Here is a 21,991-nt window from a genome sequence, read left to right as displayed (position 1 = left end):
ATATGCAGGTGGTGGTGTTCCCATGTAGCTGCTGCCCATGTCCTTCTAGGTGATAGAGGTCATGGGTTTGGGAGGTGCTGTCGAAGAAGCCTTAGCGAGTTGCTGCAGTGCATCCTGTGGATGGTACACACTGCAGCCACAGTGCGCTGGTGGTGAAGGGAATGAATGTTTAGGGTGGTGGATGGGGTGCCAATCAAGCGGGCTGCTTTGTCTTGGATGGTGTCAAGATTCTTGAGTGTTGTTGGAGCTGCTCTCATCTAGGCAAGTGGAGAGTATTCCATCACACTCCTGACTTGTGCCTTGTAGATGGAGTCAGGTGGTGAGTCACTCGCCGCAGAATACCCAGCCTCTGACCTGCTCTTGTAGCCACAGTATTTATATGGCTGGTCCAGTTAAGTTTCTGATCAGTGGTGACCCCCAGGATGTTGATGGTGGGGGATTCGGCGATGGTAATGCCACTGAATATCAAGGGGAGGTGGTTAGACTCTGTTGTTGGAGATGGTCATTGCCTGGCATGAATGTTACTTACCACTTATGAGCCCAAACCTGGATGTTGTCCAGGTCTTGCTGCATGCGGGCACGGACTGCTTCATTATCTGAGGGGTATCTTAACTCCATTTACCTGCTTTGGTTCCCTTGCCTAACAAAAAAAATCTATCAATCTCAGTTTTGAAATTTTCAATTGACCCCCAGCCACAACAGCTTTTTGAGGGAGAGTGTTCCAGATTTCCACTACCCTTTGTGTGAAGAAGTGCTTCCTGACATCATCCCTGAATGGCCTGGCTCTAATTTTAAGTTTATGCCCCTTTGTTCTGGACTCCCTTTCCAGAGGAAACAAGGGTAGATAGAGAGAAACTATCAACTCCTTTAATCATCTTAAACACCTCAATTAGACCATCCCTTAATCTCCTATACTCAAGGGAATACAAGCATAGTCTGTGCAACCTGTCTTCATAATTTAACCCTTTTAGTGCTGTGTTCCACATGTCCAAAAAGAAGTAAACAGAAAGGCATGTCTTTTCTCCATCCAGACCAATTTTTAATGCTTTGTTTCTGCTACTAAAAATAAAGTTGGGTCAATAATTTTAAAAGAATCCCTAGGATGGGCATTTAATCTCTTACATCCATTTTTCTCCCCCCAATATGAGGCAGTGATTTGGTGAGTAGCTGAGGTTATTTTTCTGAACTGCTCGGTTTTCAAATCTGATCAGAGGGTTTTTTTTTTGAGAACACATGGTGGAGTAGTAGAATTCTCATCCACAGCATCACAGAACAGTGGAATATGTGTTCACCCCATAATTCTTCAAACATTTAGCTCTTAATCCCAATCATATCATTGACAGATAGACCCAAGCAATGGGAAGGGGAGAACACTTAAAAAGACAGAATCAAATACCCAACTGAGACAAAAATGGTTTCTGTGATTTTGGAATGATTCTTGAGGTATGGATATCAGAGCCTAATCCTGAAGTATTTATTTAAATCATTTTTTTTTAAGACTAGGCCCACAAAACAAATTTGCATAAGCTTCCATTTGCTCACTCAACAACATATTTAATGATCTGAGAAGGGAGATGCAAGACTGAAACTATTTTCTCGAGGAAGGGATCTGGCTCTCAGTCTATATTGATTTTTGACTCATTATTTTTATTCCTAGACAGAATATTTTATGATTGATAATCTTGTAACTTCCATGTCTTCCCCACTCACCACCAGTTTTCTCCTACTTGTCTTCCCTGGTCTGCTATCTCCTTAATGCCAATTATTTTTTGCCTCTTGCCAGGTTTAATTTTGAATGCTATCAGGTCTTCCTGATGCAGGTGAGAGTTTAATTTACACTGAGTCTGCTGTATCAAAGAATGCATTTTGCAGGTGTTAGAGGTAGACAAACATTTGCCTGAGCTCACAAGTAAACAACCATCAGCTCCACTCTGACTTACTGTAGCAGATCTTTAAGGAGCATTGCATTTTACCATAGTTAAGCCCCTCATAGCATTACATTTCTTAATCTTTGGTGGGCCTGGGACTGTGACTGTATTATGGTCTTAAATGATAATTAGAAACAACTAAAATATCTTTATATAAACAAAAAAAATGCTGGAAACACTCAGGTCAGGCAGCATCTGCAAAGTGATAAACAGAGTTAATGTTTCAGGTCATTCTACAGTTCTAATGAAATTTCATCAACCTGAAACATTAACAGTGTTTCTCTCTCTGCAGATGCTGTCTGACCTGCTGAGTGTTTCCAGCATTTTCTGGTTTTATGAAAATATTTCCAGCATCCACAGTATTTTGCTTTTAAAGTAGCTTTATATATACTTTTGCTGCAAGAATTCTTTAACTGCTGATCTGGATAGTAGAAGCTAGTGCTTAATTATATTAAATTAAAGTTGCTTACCAGTATTTCCATTGTTGCAGTTCCTAACTAGTCCTGTGGCTGTAGAAGATATACTTCCTGGCCATCTGCTCCAATCAAAGACACCCCCATCAACATTCAAATAATAACCACAGTTGTGATCTGAGTCACTATCAAAGACACTGTCACCTGGACCAGGGGAAATAAAGCAAAGAAAACAGAATAGCTTTTTTTTTTTGGATTTCAGCAGTATTTTTATTGTATTTTCTGGTTCAACCATGATGATCTGCAAAGCAAACAGCTGTAGTTAATGGCACCAAATGTTAAAATTGGACATGGCAGTAGTCAGTCTTTAGTTGCTTTTATTCACAGAGAGACTCTCCTTACACACACACACCACACCCTATAAAAAGGATACAAGAGGGTCCCCAATTGATACCCACCACCTGAATACAATTAACATTAATTGATATAAATCATACAATTAACACTGAATGCCCAATTGGAGGGCACTTGCTGTAGAGCAGGATTCAGGCCATTTCAAGTGTTTTGCTACCATCATGCCTTGCATCCAATGATCTAACCAAGAATTGACAAAACTCTGCCAGTTTGATGGAATTTCCACTATCTCACCTGCAGAGTCACTGGGCTTGCTGTTCTTTATTGCTAGTTACCTCACAGGTTTCTAGGTGAGATTGTTCATGAGCTCATATTTGAAAGACAATGATGAGGAGAGGTCTAGTGAAAAACTGGGTCAACGCAACTCATTACAAATAAACTTTCTATTGGCCAATCACAGAGTGGCATTGTCTGGTTTATAGAAGAGTCTTTGTCACAGGCCAGTTAAATCACATTTTTTTCCCAGTAAGATTGCACAAGATATCATTAATATTTTCTTGTCAATATTATTTTAACTTCAATGAAACACTAGGCCGGAATCTAACCCTGCCCGCCCAGCGGAGACAAGGTGGACGGGCAGGCAGTTAAAATTACCTGTGGGACTTACCCACCAAGGTCCCGCTGTCTTCCCATGGGTCCTGATTTCAACTTGCTGTTCTGTCAGGCGAGAGAGGCACCTGTCGGAAGCCGGGGGGCTGTCCTTCTTTAAATATGCAGATTGGCTTTGGGGCCTGACTGCAATTTTAACTAGAGGCCTGCATGGATTGCCATTGTGGCTTTCCGGCCAAGCCAACCTAGCGAGTTAAAATCAAAGCTACTGTCTCTAGAAGACATCAGTAAAATTCACCCAACACCTACTGACTATGCTATTTCATAACTTATACAGGGTGCATTATTATATAGTACTGGTTCATGGGAGGTTGCAGGATATGCTAATATACAAGGACAGAAGCATTATAACATATAACACACAATGTATTATTCTGCTTCAACGGTAGATCCACTTGTAACAGGTCATGCCCTCTTAAGGCTACACGGTGCAAATAGGTATATTGTGCCTAATTTCCCTTAGAAACAACTTAGAAAACTATCTGAGCCTTTTGACAACACAAGTATCTTGTAATCTTTTCCAGGCATCCATTATTCTCCAATTTTTATTCAATAATCACAGTTTTGTCATGAGTGACAGCTTTATAATATCAATTAACATAGGCTGCATTTGTTGTAATATATTTAACATGAAAAAAAGATTTTTTTTCTCAGCAAGCCTTTGAATGAATGGTGGAGAGTATCTGTGAATAGTCTCATGAATTTATGTTAAGACAGTGAATAGCAATAACCTTTTAATATTTTCGTTTGTAATATTTGTGCAGTCGTCTTCTGCGCTCCTTTGCCTTCTAGAAGGTCTAACACACTATTTGGTCTTTGGATGCTTTCCTTTCATCTTTAATATAGTGGCATCACTATTTTCTTCAGTATTTACAAATATGCTTATAAATGTGACTATTTTTCACGACAGTTTTAATATAATTGGTTACAATAAATTCAAATTGTATTTTAAATTGTGCAACATTGAAATTATTTTTCAGTGAGACCATTTTCTAACAATCATGTAGAAATGCATTTCAAATGTAAATTATATCCCCAGGGCACTCAGCATTGAAAGAGCTCTGAATGTGTCGTAAAGAGAAATTTAACTCTTTAACATTGGAAAGCTGATTCTAAATGGGCATCTGCAAGTCACAGGAAGCAAAAAATACAGCAGATGCTCTGAAATCTGAAACAAAAATAGAAAATTCTGAAAACACTCCACAGATTGCGCAGCACCTGCTTCCAGCATTTTCTGTTCTTATTTCTGCAAGTCACTGATGCTAAGAAATGAAAGAAAGAGAAAAGGAAGGGAACGAAAGAACGAGAAAAGGAAGGGAGAAAGAAGGGAAAGCATTTATATAGCACCTTTCACAACCTCAGGACGTCCCAAATCACTTTTCAGCCAATGAAGTACATTTGAAGTGTAGTCACTGTTGTAATATAGGAAATGTGGCAGCCAATTCGAGTACAGCAAGATCCTGCAAACAGCAATAAAATAAGTGATCAGATCATTTGTTTTTAGTTGTTGGTTGAAGGATAAATGTTGGCCAGGACACCAGCAGAACTCCTCTGCTCTTCTTCGAATAGTGCCATGGGATCTTTTACGTCTACCTGAGAGGGCAGACTTAATGTCTGCAAAAGGCAGCACCTCCCACAGTGCAGCACTGGAGTGTCAGCCTAGATTATGCGATCAAGGGCTCAATTTTAAACTTAAATTGCGGGTGCGTTGGGGGCGGGAGGGGCTGCACAAATTGCAGAAATGCAGAGCAGTTTCGGAAGCCGGCTCCAACCCGCCGACTTCCGAGTTTCCCACAGATGCACAGACGCGGGCATCCCGAATCCGTAAGTCCCACCGGCAATTAAAGCCGGCGGTATGATAGTTAAAGAACCAAATGTATCTCATTGAGGTACTTAAGGCACTTTACTTGTGACATGTTAGGCAGTTAGAATGATTTTTAAACTTACCTGGGCGGCTTTCCCACGGCTTCTGATTCACACCTGGCAAATAAGAAACAAAATAAATTAAATAACAAACCATTGCACAAAGTTAAAACACAAAATCAACCTACCTTTACACCCTGCTACGATGTCCGATGTCTCCCTCTCCGACCTCCCTCTCTTCCCCCCCAGTATCCCCCCGATGTGCCCCTGATCTCCCCCCTTCACCCTCCTGAGGTCCCTCCTGATCTCCCCCACTTCTTCCCCAATGTCCCCCGATCTCCTCCTCTTCACCTCCCTGATGTCCCCCCATCTCCCCCTCTTCCCCCCCCCGATCTCCCCGTCTTCACCCCCTGATGTCCCCCCCGATGTTCCCCTCTCCCCCCTCCAATCTTCCGTTCCAGCGCCGTCTCGCTCCCTCTCTTTCTCTCCCCCTGCCTCGCGTTGCAGCTTCTGTCGGCAGCCAGCCTGTCATTCAGGCTGGCTCCCGGGCACAAAACCTGGAAAGAACTTTAATCATTATCAATTACATTGCAACCGCCTCGGAAACGGTAAGTTATTATTATTCAGGTTTGCCTCGCGCACCTTCACCGCCACCCCCCCCAGGCCCCCACTGCCAGCCCGCCACCATTTCAAAATTGAGCCCCAAGTCTCTGGAGTGGGACTTAAGCCTACAACCTTCTGAATCAGAGGTGAGAGTGCTACCCACTGAGTCATGACTGACACCATAACATTTCCTAAATAAGTGACACACAAACAGTAGAAGAGAAAGGTAACATACAAGGAGTAAATTCAATCTTCCTTACTGTCAAAATGGGAAAGCAAAAAAAAATGTTTGCCCAAAATAACTAAGAGGTCTAGAATAGTAGATATCAAACTGATTAAAGCACATAGCTATTACCTTTTCCTTTAATCAGCTCCATATACCCTGTCAGTTTAGAACCTACTCAATCATACACAGTGGTGATTATCTTTAATTGCATGTTATTTTAATGCCGTTATACCTTCTATGTCCTGGAACATGTCTTGAATGATCTGAGATCCCATCTCTATTTGCAAATGTAATAGCTCGTGTCTTGAGGTAACTGTGATATGTTGGTAGTCACACTGGCCATATTATCAGTAAAGTGTTAGATCAAGATTACATTACTCTGCAAAAATAAAAAAGAAACTTTCTGGAAAATGAAATTGATATTAATAATATTTATTATTTTAATTCAGCACAGTAGATTATAAGACAATAATACATGAAGCCTTCAAATATCATTTGAACCACATATCCAAAGCTTGAGTCATTTATTATCATTTCAATCATTAAGCTGTATTACTCTCCTGAAGTACATTCCGTTTTTATTTTTAAATATAATTTATGGTATAAGGTATCAAACATTAAACATAGAAAGTGTTCATTTCATGATCAGACTCTAGACATTTTGTACAGACATTATTTTCATGCTGTATATAGTTAACATTGTAAAACTAATTTAGTCATATTGACAAAATGTTTCCCAAGACCCAACTATGCATCCAACTCAGTCAGATTGCATATTATAAACCCATACAGAAGGTTTTCATGTGATCTGATCTTTACTAGATTCTTATCTACAACTCGGTGATTTAAAGGACTGTGCCCAAGGCAGTGGCAACTCACTTCATTTATATCCATCTATTTATCCATCTTATTATAAAAATGGTACACTGTATATACTTCCTGTTGTCCACCACAAGTCCTTTGCCACATTTGAGCATCACTCTGTAATTCAGCAAATTTCTGTGCCAAACTTGCACTTCATTCACTCAAATTTCATATTCATAAAACAGCAATCAATCAGAATTCAGTAGCGATGAGAATCGATTAAAATCCATGCCAAAAAATAGAAACAGAACCAATCAAATCACTCGAGATGTTAAAAAAAAACATTTTAATTACCATTTTTCTATCTCCCAGGCTCAAAATAGTTTTCGGATAATAGTAAAACATTGAAAATGACATATGTCATGATAACATGACCAAAAATATCTGTAAACCGGCTTTTGTATCTTTAAATACTTTTATTAACATTTTTATTCGGAGGTCTCGTACTCTATCAAAGCTTGGGGTTGGAGTCTAGGGGAGTTACCAACCGGACCAGTGCCTGAAAATCCCAGAATGTGACAATCTCCCAGCCTGCATCACCCTCATCTACAAGTGGAAGGGGGAGAGGGAAGAAATCAAAAATTGGCGACCCATCTCACTACTAAATGTGGGCTACAAAATTCTGTCCAAGGTCATCGCCAATCGGGTCAAGTCAGCCCTGGAGGTGGTGATCCACCCCGATCAGACCTGCGCTGTACCCGGCAAGAAGATCTCTGATAGCTACTCAGGGATACGATCGCCTACGTACAGGACAGAGGGGGTGAACACATGCCTGATCAGCCTGGAGCAGGAGAAGGCCTTTGACAGAATATCCCACACGTACATGATGGACTTGCTCTCCAAAATGGGGTTTCGGGAGGGAATCCGCAATTCGATCCGACTGCTCGACACAGACATCAGTAGTGCAGTTTCAATCAACGGGTGGGAATCAGAAAGCTTCCCGATCAAATCTGGAGTCAGGCAGGGCTGTCCTCTCTCCTCCGTCTTGTTCGTGTGTTGCATTGAACCCTTTGCCGAGTCCACCAGGAGGGATGCGGGCATAAGAGGGGTGATGATCCCAGGCAGCGGAGGTACTCAGGTCAAGGACTCCCTGTACATGGACGACTTCGCCGTCTTTTGCTCGGATCAGCTGTCGGTCTGCAGATTGATGAGCATCTGCGACCAGTTCAAACTGGCCTTAGGGGCCAGGGTAAATCGTACCAAGAGAGAGGTCATGTTCTTTGGGAACTGGACCGACCAATCCTTTGTCCCCTTCACCGTCAGGTTGGATTACGTGAAGGTGCTGGGGATCTGGTTCGGGGGGGGCGGGGGGGGGGCTGGGGCATGCACCAAAAACTGGGAGGAGCATATTGCCAAGGTCAAGCAGAAACTGGGACTGTGGGACCGACGATCCCTCTTGATCGTGGGCAAGAACCTGGGGCTCGAATTTAGCAGGCCTGCGGGTTCCCAGCGGGTGGTCCTCCGGGAGCGTGGTCAACATGCTCGGCGAAATTAGTGGGTTGCCCGCGCGATCGTAGCAGGCAACCCACTAATAGGAATCAATTACCTGCTCCTCTGGGGTCCACGGCGCTGGTCTGCGCGTCAGGCGGGCTGCGCATGCGCAGTACGATCTGTCAGCTGGAGGCTCTCTAGTTAAAGGGGCAGTCCTCCACTGACAGATGCTGCAACCAATGGGACAAATTGCAGCATGGAGCAGCCCAGGGGGAAGGCTGCTCCCAGTTTAATGATGCCTCACCCCAGGTATCATCAGATGGGGTGAGGAGGAGGGGGATGACACAGATCTTCCCCCCGGCGGGCGGGAGGAAGCGGCCTGCCTCTGCCACCAAGAAGGCCTGGCTCGAGGTGGCAGAGGGGGTCACCTGCGCCACCAACATATCGCCCACCTGCATACAGTGCAGGAGGCGCTGCAATGACCGCAGTAGGTCAGCCACAGTGAGAACATGAAGTCTTTCCCCTACACTCCGTCTGCCACAACACTGCCCCCACCCCACATCTCCTTCGGCACCGCCAACACTACTCTGGCACATCACCCTTCATACCCACTCAAACCCCATCCTCATCTTACCTCCACCTACTCACCTCGCCAGTACTCATCCTGCCACTAACACGCGACCCAATCCTCATACAATCTCATTGCTCCATCCCATACTCACCCTCTCGTGCATCTCTCTCACGGCCAGCCTCACTCAACCTGCCACCACCTGCGTTGCAGCCACAGGGCATGCATCACATATGTGCAGTAGGCAGCGTAAGGCAAACGTGTCGTGAGCATGAAGGGGGTGCACAAGGGTGTCTGAGGGTTTGTCCTGGGTGTTACCTATATTGAATTTCAGAGCAACAAACAGCATACATTATATTGACACCACCACTGCCACGTCTCCGCGAATCCTGTCCGTTGTGTCCAATAATGCCCGCTCCTGGGTATCACTATGAGGACCCACCACTGATGCCACCCATCGTGTTACTGCAGAGTAGGTGCAGGTGTATTTGCAGGGCTCTTCCGCGCAGACGACTGAGAGACATCGGTGGTGTAGCCGGCTGCACCCTGGAAGGATGCGGAGGAGAAGTTGTGGAGGGCAGTGGTGACTTTGACAGCGACAGGTAAGCAGTTGGTGCTGGGGCCAGCCAGGAGCAGCTCGGCATGAAAGAGCCTGCAGATCTCCACGACTACATGTCGAGCGAATCTGCGCCTCCCTGTGCACTGCTGCTCGGAGAGGTCCGGGGAGCTGCGCCTCGGTCTGTGGACCCTGCGGCGAGGGTAGTGCCCTCTGCGATGCGTCTCTCTCTGCGGTAGCCCTCCCTCCTGCTGTGCAGGTGGGCATGCAACAACACCGTGTTGGGGGGCTCCACGTCTCTGCGGCGGACGGCGTGGACTGCGAGGCTGCTGGGGCTGGTCATGCTGTTCGTCCTCCGAGGGTGTCCACGCACCACCCATCTGGCAGGTGTTGGTCTGAGGGGTTGTGCAGGGTAGGTGGGTGGTTCCTCGGACTGGGGCTGCGGTTTCGTGTCGGTCTGTCCACTGGCTTGGCGGGGGGTGGTGGAGGGCAGAGGTTGCCCTATGTGACGCGGTGGCCTCCTTCGTGGGTGAGGGCTCTCCCCCGTGGAGTGCACCTTGGCACCTGCCACAGGCTGCTGGCTGCAACACGCCTGGTTGGAGAGAGACTGTTTCCCCCAGTGTGGGAAACTCACTGCCTTGAACCCAAAATCCCACACTTCCTCTTTTGACAGCTGCTTCAGCTCATTAACTGACCTCAACAAGCAAGGGTAGTACTCTCAAGTGGAACCCCGCTGGCTTTAATTGCCTGCGGGATTCCCACCAGCGGGGCTTGCGCGCGCAGCCCCGCACGTCAGCGCGGTACCCGGAAGTGGGCGGGATTTTGGCGCGATCCGGTCACGTGACCGGATATCGGGATTTTCGGGGCCCCCCCGCTGGAAACCCGCAGGTAACCCAACGCGAAAATCGAGCCCCTGGTCATCAGGTGCGAGGTGCTCTCGGTGTTGCTGTACGTGACGCAGGTCTGGCCCATACCTCGCTCCTGCGCCGTGACAGTCACCCGAGCCATCTTCCACTTTATCTGGAGATTAAAAATGGACCGTGTCCGCAGGGTCACGATGTACAAATCTCCAGAGAAAGGGGTGAAAGGCGTGCCCAACGTGGCCCTCATCTTGATGGCCACCTTTGTGTGCGGCTGCATCAAGCTGTGCGTAGACCCTCAGTACACAAACACAAAGTGTCACTACGTGCTGAGGTTCTACCTGTCCCCGGTGTTGAAAAGGATGGGCCTGGCCACGCTGCCACAGAACGCTCCATCCAGATGGACCGTTCCGCCCCACCTGTCCTTCATGGAAAATTTTGTGCAGAAAAACACCTTTGACCACAAGGCGATCAGCAAGTGGTCCGCACGTAACGTCCTCGAGACCCTGCGGGAAAAGGAGATGGTGGATCCTGTCGGTTGGTTCCCCGAGCAGACTGTCAGTGTCATTTGGCAGAACGCCTCATCGCCAGAGCTTTCAAACAAGCACCAAGACCCAGCTTGGCTGGTGGTGAGAAGGGCCCTTCCCGTCAGATCCTTCATGCACTCCCGGACTCTCAGCGCCACCGCGCGCTGTCCCCGAGGAGGCTGCGGTGGAGACGAGACCGTCACCCATCTCCTTCTGGAATGTGACTTTGCAAAGAAGGTCTGGAGAGAGATGCAGTGGTAACTGTCCAGGTTTGTCCCGAGCAGTTCCGTAATACAGGATTCTGTGCTCTACGGGCTGTTCCCGGGGACGCACACCGAGATGGACATCAACTGCTGCTGGAAGACCATCAACTCGGTGAAAGACGCCCTTTGGTGTGCCCGAAACTTGCTGGTCTTCCAGTGCAAGGAGCTGTCCTCGACCGAGTGTTGCAGACGGCACATTCCAAGGTCCAGGACTACGTGCTCAGGGACGCACTGAGGACGGGTGCGGCCGCCGCAAAGGCTCTGTGGAGAAAGGCAACCGTTTAGAGCCTTCCCGCCATTGTATACTGAGGGGCTGCAATCAGGGAAAAATCCCTCGGGCAGAATATAAAATTGAAATTGCTGTAATGTACCTGTAATGAATCTGTAATCAATAATCTGTATTGAGTGTAATGCAATGAGGCACCCTAGACTGTCATGAACTGTAATTATGTACAATGTGTTCATTGAACTGGACTTGATGTAACCTGCAAATTGTATAATCTGTATTGTGTACGTTTGGAATGTGATATGACAATTGTATTGTATGTATTGTTGCAAATTTTATGAATAAAGTATATTTTTTGAAAAAAAAATCAGCGCGATTCTTCCCAGTGTGTCCTTCTTCAGGCAATCAACTCACGTTTAAGTTTCCATTTCAAAAACAGCAAAAAAAATCAGGGCTCAATAATTGTGAGTAGTGAAGTAAACCCATCAAATAAAAACAAAACTGAACCAATCAAATGCCCCTCGGTAGATCCAATTGTAAATTAAAACGAGCATTGAAATCGAAAAAACTGTTTTTGTGTGGCTATCCCAATCAAACAAGGACATTCAACATAAAATGGTACAAATAGCAGACCCATGAAATGATGAGGAGGATTTTAAAGAAGCTACATGAATTTTACAGGCACTTTTAAAACTCTTCCGCAGAGCCTGAAAATGACACTGTACAATATCGGGCCGGAACTTGCTCCGGCCAGCGTGGCAAGGCTCTCCACACATTCTGTGGATAAAATGTACGATTGTACTCATTGCGTAGGCCACGACGTCCATTTGCTGAATTTTGAAATCTTCTCCAGTGGTGCGGTCTGAGATCAGCGCAGGCCATGTGCGCTCAGAGATAAGCGCAGGCTATGTCCGCTCCGAGATCAGTGAAGGTCATGTGCGCTCAGAGATCAGCGCAGGCCATGTCCGCTCTGAGATCAGCGCAGGCCATGCGCGCTCTGTGATCAGCGAAGGCCATGTTCGCTCTGAGATCAGCGCAGGCCATGTCCGCTCTGAGATCAGCGCAGGCCATGCGCGCTCTGTGATCAGCGCAGGCCATGTGCGTTCCGAGATCAGCGCAGGTCATGTGAGCTCAGAGATCAGCGCAGGTCATGTGAGCTCAGAGATCAGCGCAGGTCATGTGCGCTCAGAGATCAGCGCAGGTCATGTGCGCTCAGAGATCAGCGCAGGTCATGTCCGCTCCGAGATCAGCGCAGGTCATGTGCGCTCAGAGATCAGCGCAGGTCATGTCCGCTCCGAGATCAGCGCAGGTCATGTCCGCTCCGAGATCAGCGCAGGTCATGTGCGCTCAGAGATCAGCGCAGGCCATGTCCGCTCTGAGATCAGCGCAGGTCATGTCCGCTCCGAGATCAGCGCAGGTCATGTGCGCTCAGAGATCAGCGCAGGCCATGTCCGCTCTGAGATCAGCGCAGGCCATGCGCGCTCTGTGATCAGAGAAGGCCATGTGCGTTCCGAGATCAGCGCAGGTCATGTGCGCTCAGAGATCAGCGCAGGTCATGTGCGCTCTGTGATCAGCGAAGGCCATGTGCGTTCCGAGATCAGCACAGGCCATGTGCGCTCAGAGATCAGCGCAGGCCATGTGCGCTCCGAGATAAGCGCAGGCCATGTGCGCTCCGAGATAAGCGCAGGTCATGTGCGCATGCAAAGACAGTGGGAATGCACACCCCGCCCACAAGCGGGCAAGTAACACTCATTCATTTAAAGTGACATTTCCTATATTAGTCTAAATAAAAATTTAACATAATAACATACCTTATTATAAAAAAGACAAGGAAATGATTTATAATGTACTGAAACATTCATAAACTAAAAGTTAAATAAAAATATTTTTAATAATTTTTTTAATGATCAAAAAATATTAACATAAGAATAATTAGACATTCCATATTTTTGAAATTTAATTTTTTGCTGTTTTGCAGTCATTATAAATCTCCGCACTTTTAAAAAGTAGGGGTGGTATTTTCATGCGCACCTTCTCGTGGCATAAGTATCTTCGTTCCAGCTGGGCAGAGGGGTAAGTTTACGGAGGTTTGCTGATTGTATTGATCGTAGCGTAGGTGGCCCTTTAATTCATAACTGTCAAAAACGCCGATGAGCCAATCGCGATTTCGGGGTTTTCACGAACTCGCTCCGATGGATTTGACACCATTGAGGAGCGGCGCTCAAGCTGAGTGAGTTCTGCCCCATTATCATGAACACTGTGACATTACTGTATCTGCTAATTCAGCAGAGGTGTGAACCATTGATTTTAAACCAGTTTATTTTAACACTGCTGCTAAAATAATGGCAGAGCAATTTCATACAGATGTTCGTGCACTGTTATGTCATTTTGCAACGTTGCACTCTTGGCAAGGGGCCGTGCCCGGCTCGAGTTCATACCAGAAATTTGGAAGGTAGTGCGCGGGGCCTGATTTGCTGACCATTAATTAAAGTGTTTAAAATCGTACTCAGTACGCCCTGTAAACTTCTGATAAGCATTTCAGGTAAATCACAGAGTCAGAGAATTACCCCTTAGGTGTCAAAATAAATTGAAGCTTGTACTATTATTGTTTCATTTAGGGTTATATGTTTTTGTAGCAAGTGCAGAATTTAATGTTCCTCAGTGAAGAGCTAAATAGCCTCCAGTTCATAAATTTGTTTAAACTTTCAAAAACTGCTGCCTGTAAGCTCCAGTATCTATCTCCAAACAATGGCCTCAGACCAAGTAAAGCTCTCCTGAATACAGGTTATTGTGCTTAATCTTAACATCACAACCAACATCAATAAATATTCCATTCTCTTAACCCCAAAGGCAAAAGACGACTTCTCAAAAGAATCATGTTCACATACGTGAAACTGGTTGAAGTTGGAATGAAAGTAGGCCAGAAAGTGAGTTAAATAAAGTTGGAGAGGCTTCAGGTACTGTGGCATTATTTACGAGCTCTTAAGAATACAATACTGTAATAAACAAAAATGACATATTGTCACAGCTGAAAACACCAGACCCCAACAAACTCCCAGAGTTTCTCCTTATGTGGGTTTCTGATGAAAGTCAAGATGAATGTAGCAGATCTCAAACAAATTAGTTTTATTAAATTCACCAGACGGGCAAAGTCACAGCTGGTCGCAACCCACTCCTGCAAGCTGAAGGGCAAATTAAGCTTAATTTCCACTGGGGTCCCAATGCACTGATTTCCGAGAAGGCAAAAAAAAGCAGTATTACAACAGTAATCCTCAGAGGCCGTTCTCCGAATACAAAGGTAGGGCTGGTGCCCCTTAGATAAAACCTCTGAAAGTAATAGCAAATGAGCAGCTCCTCCCTGGAGAAGCTCCAAGTTTGCTGTCTGCTTCATTATTTTCCAAGTAGGATTTGCAGCTCACTAGAAACCGTTCCCTCGATGATCCACAAACCCTACTTTATATCATTCTAACAAATTTGCCAACAACAACTTCAGGGATCACTGAATATCCTAACCTTTAGCTATCCAATTTTTAAGTATCTTATTTTTTTTTATTAATTTAGAAAAATAAGTTCTCAGTGAGTGAAAATCCATGGTGCAAAACTGCCCATGAATTGACAATCTCACTCAGAAAAGCAAAAGGACGTTTCGTGTGGGAAATGGATAATTTACAATCAATGGGGCAAGGATTTGTTCCTCTCATGTTGGGGGTTAAGTTGTGACAGCTCTGAAGGATTTTGGGACTTTATCTGGATTAATTACCTGCTAAAGGAGCGGAGTTTGGTTAAAAAAACTGTTGAACTGACTGTTCAAGAGGGCATGCTGGGAAGGTTAACCAAATTCAAAAAGTGTTACGCAGACTGTCTGGATAAGTTGACAAATAAGGAGGCCTTGAGAGACTGTGGGAAACCGCCATAAACACCAGGTGCTGTTTGGTAGCATCAGTCTGTGTAACCATGGAAAATGGAAAATTACTGAGAGGTTATGATGGTCAACAAGAATGATATAAGAGACAGTCCACGAGACTGAACAGGGCTCATTGCACAAGTCAGAACAGAAGAACATGACACAGGAAGTCGGTGGATTAGTAACTTCTTAGCCACGCAGGATGTCGGCGGAGAATTAACCTTTCAGTGTTCACGAAGCAGAAGAGCCGGCCATTCTAAGTTTTGAATTGCACCACTGATTTAAAGGTTGTATGCATCTCTGACTGTAAACCTGTACTGTTTTAATGTTACTAAAACCATTAGTTAGAAAAGTTTAAAGTCTTGGTTGATTTCACCTCTGATTACCCTAAAGTGTTAAAGTGTAAAAACAAATACCGTACAGCTCACAGGGTAAATATAGTTTTCAATGTGGTACTAAGCCATATCGACTAAGATGGTGTCAACTTAAACTTTGGTATGTGTTAGGTTGGTTGGGGGTAAAATTTTTCGGAGCGGGACAGCATCCCAGTTCCAACACGCCTGCTTCTGGGTTTAACCCAGGCAGGTTTGTCTGCGTGTGGAGAGCAGACACCAGGAAGTCCCGCCCCCACTTAAAGCCGGCGGGCCAATATTTAAAAGGGCAATGTGCCTCTTTGAGATACCTGAGGTACTTAATATTTTGTGTATTGGAATAATAAAATGAATTTAATCTCATCTGTTCAGGTTTCCCATCACTTCCCATTCACATCAGCTGAAAGTAGGTGGGAAGGGCTGGATCCATGAGGTGAGGGGCTTTATTGTACTGCTAGTGGGCCCAGAGTAGCAGGAGTGCTTCATCCAGGCCCAACAAGCTCACCTGGCTAACAGGACCCCTGCGATCGACCAACCCCCCGCACCACCACAATGATGCCCCACCCCAGATGGTGGACCCCCACCATGGTGGACCCCATCAACCTCCGGCTCTTTACCTGACCTCCAGCGACCTCCGATCTTCTTCTCAGCCCCCCAATCTTCTTCTCAACCCCCCGATATTTCCCTCAGCAACCCCGTCCCATGGTCTTCTCCCCGCCCCCACCCCCCGACCTTCTCCCCGGCCTATGATCCCTCCCTCCCTCTGATCCCCAGCTGCGGCCTGCTGCGTCAGGCCTGCCTGGCCACCAGCCAGCCAGCCTGTCAATCAGCCTGGCTGCCGGGCATGAAACCCAGAAGTGCAATTGATGGGCCTCATTAAGGTTGCAATCACAGATCACCTGCCTTCTTACCGTCCGGGTTTCACACCCGGAAATCTCCCCCCCACTGCTCCCTTCTGGGCTGTAAGTTAAAATTTGGAAAGCACTTAGTGGTGATACTGGGTTCTAAAATTGAAAATGCTACTTCTTGCTTCAAAGGTAATTATTATAACAATTTAATCAGGATCAAAGCAATCTTAGGAATTTTCCTTCCAAGTCCCCTTTCAATATCACCAGAACCTATTTCCATTTACATCTCCCAAGGGTGGTTGAGTGATTAGCAATATGCCTCATTCTACCATCATATCCAGCTCTTTGTGATTACTCACAAGCTTAACGTGCGTGAATCAGATTATCCTGCAGCCGCTTTATTGCTAACTATTCATAAATATACACTTTTGAAATCAATATTGAACTTGAAACTTCTTGGCATCGCTATTTATTTGTCACGTTTTACCTCACATAGAATTACATAGAATCTACAGTACAGAAACTGGCCAAACTGGTCCATGCCAGAGTTTATGCTTCACATGAGCTTCCCCCCACTCTAATTACCTCTTTCCACCACGCCCCCATATCCTTCTATTCCTTTCTCCCCCATGTACGCATCAAGCCTCCCCTTAAATGCATCAATGCTATCTGCTTCAATCATTCCATGTGGCAACGAGTTTTACATTCTGTGTAAAGAACTTCCTCCTAAGCTATATGATCTGATAGTGACTATCTTATATTTATGCTCCCTTGTCCTGGACTTCCCCACAAGTGGTAACAGTTTCTCCACATTCACCCTATTGAATCCCTTCATAATTTTAAAGACCCCTTTCAGTCCTCCTCTTAATGTTCTCTTTTCCTGAGAAAGAGCCCCAGCTTGTTTAATCTTTCCTGATAGTTGCATCCTCTCAATTCAAGTTAAATCCTTGTAAATCTTTTCTGCACTTTCTCCAATGCTACAATATCCTTTTTGTAGTATGGAGATCAGTGATTTTAAACCCCAAGAACGGGTGGGTTGGGGGCGGGTGGGAGTTGAAAATAGTTTTTTTCTTGGGTCGCAACAGCAAAATTTTCGGACTTTGCATTCCCAGTGGGAAGCCTGTACTTTTCCGTGCCGACATTAAATAAAGTCGGGTTGCGGTTGCGATCCGAAAAACAACTTTTTTCAACTCACACCCACCCCCAACCCACCCATTCTTGGGGTTTAAAATCATCCCCCAGAATTGCAAGTGTGGTCTAACCAAGGTTTTATGTGAATGTAACATTACCTCCCTGCTTTTGTATTCCATTCCTCTAGAAATGAACCCCAATACTTTGTTTACACTCTTTATGGCCTTATCAACTTGTGTTACTACTTTTATTGATTTATGTATCTATATTCCCAGATCTCTTAGCTCATCTACCCCATTTAGTCTCTTACCTTCCAAGGAATAAGCAGCCTCTTTATTCTTTCTACCAAAATAAACCAACTCATGCTTCAATATATTGAATTTCATTTGCCATTTATCCACCCACTCTGCAAGCCTGTTTATGTCTTCCCGTATTTTGTTGCAGTCTTCCACATTATTAACGATACTCCCATCATCCGTAAATTTCAACAACATACCTCTAATTCCTGAGTCCAAATCATTTATGTATGTGGTAAACAACAGTGGTCCCAGCACTGATCCCTGCGGGACACCACTTGCCAGCTTATTCCAGTCTGAGAAACTTCCCTTAACTCATACCCTTTGATTTCTATTTTGTAGCCATCTTTCAATCCATTCTGTTACCTGTCCCTGACTACATACGCCTTGACCTTTGTCATCAGTTCTCTCATATGGCACCTTATTGAAGGCCTTCTAAAAATCTATGCGTACCGCATCCACAACATTGCCCTTGTCTGCTCTTTCTGTTACTTCTTCAAAGAATTCAATACAGGTGATTAAACGTGACCTTCCTTTTAGAAAAACACACTGACTATTTTTTATTATATTCTCTGTCTCGAGATGTTTTGTTCTCTGATCTTTTAACAAATATTCTAGTATCTTTCCTATCACTGATATTAAGCTAACTGGTTTATAGTTCCCTTGGTTAGTTTTACCTCCCCTTTTGAGGATAGGAATTACAGGCAATATTTGTTTTTCTATTGAATTTTTTGATATGGATACAAGTGCCTCTGCTACCTCCTGTCTAGTTTATTTTAGAATTCGTCTGTGCCATCCATCTGGGCCCAGAGTCCTTCTTAAGTTTGGCTAGGTTTGGCTAGTATTTCCTTTCTTTCTATCTTAACTGTTGTAATATCCTTCATGATTTCTACTACTGTCATTGCCTCTTTGTTAGCCTCTTCAGTGAAAACTGAGGCAAAGTATTTTTTTCAGTATCCCTGCCATTTCAGTATCACCTCCTGTGAGTTTATCTCATCCCTGAGTGACTCTATCCCTCACGTAATCCTTCTTTTATTAATTTAAAACAGAAGATGCTGGAAACACTCAGCAGGTCAGTCAGCATCTGTGGAAAGAGAGAGGTAGGGCTAATGTATTGTTCTGATGAAAGGACATTGACCTGAAATGTTAAGCTTACTTCTCCACAGATGCCGTCTGACCTGCTAAGTATTTCCAGCATTTTCGGTTTTAATTTCAGATTTCCAGCATCTGCAGTGTTTTATTTTAATTCTTTTATTACTTATGTGCCTATAGAATACTTTACTATTTCTTTGATATTTTCATTTCATATTTCCTCTTTGTCTTCCTTACTGTATTTCAATAATCGTATTCCCTTTTGTCATCCCCTCCTTTATTGTATATGTACTTTGCCTATGCCTTTTTCTTTAGATTCAATTTCATCCTCACCTCTTTATTTATCCACGGCATCTTGTTTTTGGGCTAGTTTGTTCCTAAAGCTTAAACAAAAACAATTTCACAAATTGATTTGTGATGAGTTTGCATTTAAGTTCTCAACAAATTTACATTTATAATCTTCAATCAAGAAATATTTCAGACAATTTCTGGCAGGATCAGTTGAAATACTTTTTTAAAAAAGTTTCTTGATTCAACAAAAATGAGTTATTCACAGAAAATTTTAAGGTTATATATTAAGCTTGTAGCCAATTTTAGATCAGGGCTTCAGTTGCTCAATAAGGTGGAGAATGAAATGGCAACAACGCTTTATGTGTGTTGTGATATGTTTCAAATGGCCAGAATTGTGGAGTTCATACAGGCAATTGTGAACATTGCCTATCAAGGCTCTGAAGGAGAATTTAAAAAGCTCACACATGATATGTAGATGATATCGGAGGCAATGGGAGAGACAACTGAGGAAGGACCAGCTAGAGGAGATACATAAAGAGGATGCTGGAAAAGTGACAGTGAGAAAGAGAATGACAGAGCAGGGTGGGTGGGTGAGGCAAGAATTAGGTTACAATAAGGAGAGGCAATAAGAAAGGCAGGAAGGCTAATGCAGTAACACAGGAAATAACAGTGCCAAATAGGTGGCAGTCATTGTATAACATTGAGGCTGTTACTCAGGAAGAGGAAGGAGAAATTGAAGAACAGTTCAATGTTGTTGGTTGTAGTCCATGTGAAAGTTAATAAAATCCTAGAATTTCACACCCATTCGGTCCATCTCACCTGTACCAGCTTTCCAAAAGAGATAGTTTCTTAGTCCCTTTACTTGTGCACTTTACATTTATTTTCTTTGTCAAATATTTATCATTTGCCTTTGAAAAACAATTATGAAATCTGCTTCCACCACGGTTTTTCGTGGCGCATTCCATGTCCTAGCAATCCCCTGTGTAAAAGAAAATTATTCTAATCTCTCCCTTTGTTCTTTTTTGCCCTTCAGTTACTGACTCAGTGACCAGATAAGACCAACTTCTGGTCTTTGGCAGACACCTCGGGGCTCGAATTTAGCAGGCCTGTGGGTTCCCAGCGGGTGGTCCTCCGGGAGCGTGGTCAACACGCTCGGTGAAATTAGTGGGTTGCCCACGCGATCGTAGCAGGCAACACACTAATAGGAATCAATTACCTGATCCTCCGGGGTCCACGGTGCTGGTCTGCGCGTCGGGCGGGCTGCGCATGCGCAGTACGATCTGTCAGCTTTAGGCTCTCTAGTTAAAGGGGCAGTCCTCCACTGACAGATGCTGAAACCAATGGGACAAATTGCAGCATGGAGCAGCCCAGGGGGAAGGCTGCTCCCAGTTTAATGATGCCTCACCCCAGGTATCATCAGATGGGGTGAGGAGGAGGGGGAGGACACAGATCTTCCACCCGGCGGGCGGGAGGAAGCGGCCTGCCTCTGCCACCAAGGAGGCCTGGCTCGAGGTGGCAGAGGGGGTCACCTGCGCCACCAACATATCGCCCAACTGCATACAGTGCAGGAGGCGCTGCAATGACCGCAGTAGGTCAGCCACAGTGAGAACACGAAGTCTTTCCCCTACACTCCGTCTGCCACAACACTGCCCCCACCCCACATCTCCTTTGGCACCGCCAACACTACTCTGTCACATCACCCTTCATACCCACTCCAAGCCCATCCTCATCTTACCTCCACCTACTCACCTCGCCAGTACTCATCCTGCCACTAACACGCGACCCAATCCTCATACAATCTCATTGCTCCATCCCAAACTCAACCTCTCGTGCATCTCCCTCACGGCCAGCCTCACTCAACCTGCCACCACCTGTGCTGCAGCCACAGGGCATGCATCACATATGTGCAGTAGGCAGCGTAAGGCAAACGTGTCGTGAGCATGAAGGGGGTGCACAAGGGTGTCTGAGGGTTTGTCCTGGGTGTTACCTATATTGAATTTCAGAGCAACAAACAGCACACATTATATTGACACCACCACTGCCATGTCTCCGCGAATCCTGTCCGTTGTGTCCAATCATGCCCGCTCCTGGGTATCACTATGAGGACCCACCACTGATGCCACCCATCGTGTTACTGCAGAGTAGGTGCAGGTGTATTTGCAGGGCTCTTCCACGCAGACGACTGAGAGACATCGGCGGTGTAGCCGGCTGCACCCTGGAAGGATGCGGAGGAGAAGTTGTGGAGGGCAGTGGTGACTTTGACAGCGACAGGTAAGCAGTTGGTGCTGGGGCCAGCCAGGAGCAGCTCGGCATGAAAGAGCCTGCAGATCTCCACGACTACATGTCGAGCGAATCTGCGCCTCCGTGTGCACTGCTGCTCGGAGAGGTCCGGGGAGCTGCGCCTCGGTCTGTGGACCATGTGGCGAGGGTAGTGCCCTCTGCGCTGCGTCTCTCTCTGCGGTAGCCCTCCCTCCTGCTGTGCAGGTGGGCGTGCAACAACACCGTGTTGGGGGGCTCCACGTCTCTGCGGCGGACGGCGTGGACTGCGAGGCTGCTGGGGCTGGTCATGCTGTTCGTCCTCCGAGGGTGTCCACGCACCACCCATCTGGCAGGTGTTGGTCTGAGGGGTTGTGCAGGGTAGGTGGGTGGTTCCTCGGACTGGGGCTGCGGTTTCGTGTCGGTCTGTCCTCTGGCTTGGCGGGGGGTG

General features: G+C 45.6%; 1 long non-coding RNA gene across 1 annotated transcript in view; it reads right to left on the bottom strand.

Annotated features, from left to right (window-relative positions):
• Positions 1-2,693: 2,693 nt before the first annotated feature.
• Positions 2,694-21,991, bottom strand: part of LOC137320596 (uncharacterized) — a 42,068-nt gene continuing 22,770 nt past the window's right edge. The window contains exons 3-5 of the long non-coding RNA XR_010962599.1: positions 6,289-6,435; positions 5,312-5,344; positions 2,694-4,824 (exon numbers count right to left, since the gene is read on the bottom strand). This is a non-coding gene — a long non-coding RNA (uncharacterized lncRNA). The remainder of the gene's footprint in view (positions 4,825-5,311; positions 5,345-6,288; positions 6,436-21,991) is intronic.

This window comes from Heptranchias perlo, chromosome 4, assembly GCF_035084215.1.
Source record: "Heptranchias perlo isolate sHepPer1 chromosome 4, sHepPer1.hap1, whole genome shotgun sequence".
In the NCBI taxonomy this organism is placed as follows: domain Eukaryota; kingdom Metazoa; phylum Chordata; class Chondrichthyes; order Hexanchiformes; family Hexanchidae; genus Heptranchias; species Heptranchias perlo.
Note: the sequence above shows the minus strand (reverse complement) of the source record. Positions and strands in the feature narration are given on the sequence as shown.